The sequence below is a fragment of the Elephantulus edwardii genome, unplaced genomic scaffold (genome assembly GCF_000299155.1).
Source record: "Elephantulus edwardii isolate Elephantulus edwardi_28Jun2011 unplaced genomic scaffold, EleEdw1.0 scaffold00232, whole genome shotgun sequence".
In the NCBI taxonomy this organism is placed as follows: Eukaryota; Metazoa; Chordata; class Mammalia; order Macroscelidea; family Macroscelididae; genus Elephantulus; species Elephantulus edwardii.
The window spans coordinates 4,033,900-4,036,958 of NW_006399982.1; positions in this window are offsets into that span (position 1 = coordinate 4,033,900).

A 3,059-nucleotide genomic window follows, 5' to 3' on the forward strand; every position below is an offset into this window, starting at 1 on the left:
AAAAAAAAGAATGTTCTGAAATTATGTAACAGTAATGGTTACACAATTTTGTGGATATGCTAAAGCCCCTGAGTTGCACAAATTCGAAATGGGAATTTTGTAGTATGTTAATTGTATCTCAAGCTTTCACTTCAAAATTGTACGTTTCCACCATAAGAAACTAAAAACAGACATGCAAATTAACCCCAATGCAAGCAGAAGGAAGAAAATAGCAAGAAGAGCAGAAGTCACTAAAATTTTAAACATGAAATCAAAGAGAAAAATCAATGAATCTAAAATGATTTTTTAAAGATCAGTAAAAGCCATAAACCTCAGACAAAGAAGGGGGAAATATGCATAAGTTACCAATATAACTAATGAAATACTGATTGATACTATAGATCCTACAGGCATTGAAAATAGAGAAATGTTGTTGTGTAATGTTGAGTCAGAACTGACTCATTTCCAGAGAGAAATTTTATGAACAATTACATATCTACTGTATTAATTTTCATTGCTGAGTAACAAATTATCCAAAAAGTAATGGCTTAAAACAACACACATTCATTATCTCACACTCTCTCTGGAAGGGGAGTTCCTGTACATTATAGCTGGGTGCTGTGTTTTCAGACTCAGAAGACTTCAGTCTTATGAGATGTTGACTGCACTGTGTTCTCTCCTGGAGGTCTGATTACTATAGTAGGCAGAATAATGGTTCTCTCAAAGATATTTACTCACATTCTAATCCCAGAAAGTATAATCACAGTGCTTCTTAGAGGCAACGAGGATAGTGAAGATTCATCTAACATACTTTGGGTATGTTGTCAGGAGGCACCTTCTTGAAAAGGTACATCATGCTTGGAAAGATGGAGGGTCAGCGAAAGAAGAAAACCCTAAACAGTGACTGTAACAATGGGCTTGAGTATATCATGGATGATAAGGATGGCAGAGGTTAGGTCAAAGCTCAGATTCGCAATTCAAAAGGTTACTATGAGTTGTAGTCAATTCAACAGCATTTAACAACAGCAAGTCCCTAGAACTTATAGATATTACCTTACATGACAAAAGAGAATTTGCAGACTTGACTAAATTCTTTTTAAATGTGGAGATTATTTTGGGATCTGGATAGGTCCACGTAAACCAGTAACTGTGGAAGGAAGTCAGAAGAGTCAGAGAAGGAGTATGGCAACACAGCAAGAGATGAGAGTGATGCAATGTGAGAAAAATTCAGTCATTGCTGCTTTGAAAGGTGAAGGAAGGCATTTGCAAGACAAAGAATATAAGTGGCCTCTAAAGATGAAAGGCTAAGCAATTAATTTTATACCAGAACCTCAAGAAGTAACGAAGCCCAACTGAACCTTGATTTTAGTCGTATGACTCATTTTGGACATCCGACTTCCAGTATAATAATAAATCTGTGTTTACTTAAGCCACGAAGCATGTGATAATTGTTTAAAATTGCAATAGAAAACTAATGCACTGCGAAAGAATCCATCCACAAACTCATTTGTATTGTTGTCAGAATTCATTCTTTCAGTTATAAAATTAAAGACTCAAAACAAAAATTAAAGACTCAGATTTTTCCTGAATTTTGACTGGAGGCTACCCTCAGCTGCCAAAGGCTCCCTTTGTCTGATAAAGACATCTATTAAAAGCCTACAGCTAGCATCAGACTTAATATTTTAAAAGGTGAATGTTTTTCCCCTTTGATTACCTGTTGGCTCTTTGTACTTCTAGTAAATATTGTACTAAGAATTCTAGTCAATATTACAAGGAAGTAAAAAAAAACCCATACAGATTATAAAGGAATAAGTAAATTGTCTCTATTTTCAGGCAACATGATTGTCTGCATGGAAAATGCAATTAAATACATGAAAAAGCTCCTAGGACTAATATGGAAGTTTGGTAAAGTCACAGAATTCAAAATTAATATGAAAATTAATTCTAATTCTCTGTGGGGAATAGATGGGCAGTTTTCGTCTATGTGATTTACAGCCTTGGAAACTGAACGAAGGGTCAGCAATGAATGAGTCGGTTCTTACCTGGAGGCCTTAAGAGCAATAAACAATTGGAAATGTAAAGTATTAACATTGTACCATATACAGTAGCACTAGAATAGCATAAAATACTTAGGAATGCATATTACCAAAACATGTATACAATCTATATACTGAGAACAACAAACAGTAAGAGAAATAAAAAAGACTCCAACTTTCCTCAGACTAACTAGCTACTTAATGCAAAATGGTACAGCTGCTATACAAAAGTTTGGCAGTCCCTCAAAAAGATGCACACAGAACTTTGATATGATCATACGACTAAGAAAGTTGAAAGCTTTGACCCAGTGTTCATTATATTACTTGATACTCAATAGCCAAAAGGGGGAAACAACCTAAATGTCCATCAACAGCCATAAAGAAAAAACAATCCTGATATATGGTGCAAGTTGGTTGAGTCTTGAAAACATCCAAATATTCATCAATGGACTAAACAAACTATAGAACATACATTCACATGATAAGGGTATTATAGGAAAGGGAGCTCTGGTGGCCTAGTGGCAAGAAGCTGCGCTGCAGTCCTGAAGGTGTGCAGTTTGAATCCACCAGATGTTCTGTTGGAGAAGGAGGACTGATTCGATGGTACACAACAAGAAGGAAAAAAAAGAGAGAATTACATGAGTTTTGCAGCTCTTTTTTAATTTGTCTAGTAGTAGGTCTTCCAGGTTTTTCTGGAAAGTTCTATCATCCATTTAAAAAAAGAAAAGGAAGAGAGAATTATGCATCACCAAAAAATGTTCAAGAATTCGACACAACCAAGATGACAACAGCAGGGAAGCAGCGTGAGAAGCCCAGAGGCACACTGAACCCCATTGAAACAGGTCACCACGGCCCTCCACAGCCCACAGTTTATCTATACCTAAACAAACAGCTGACTACTGGTCTTCAAAGTTGACTGAGGCTAAACATTAAGAGGACAAAGATTCTTGAAAAACCATGCAGAAGTCCTGCCACCCCAGGTCACCTGCCACCAAACCTGTGCTACTGTAGCCCTGTGGAGCCGCCATAGTGGCCAGAACCAGA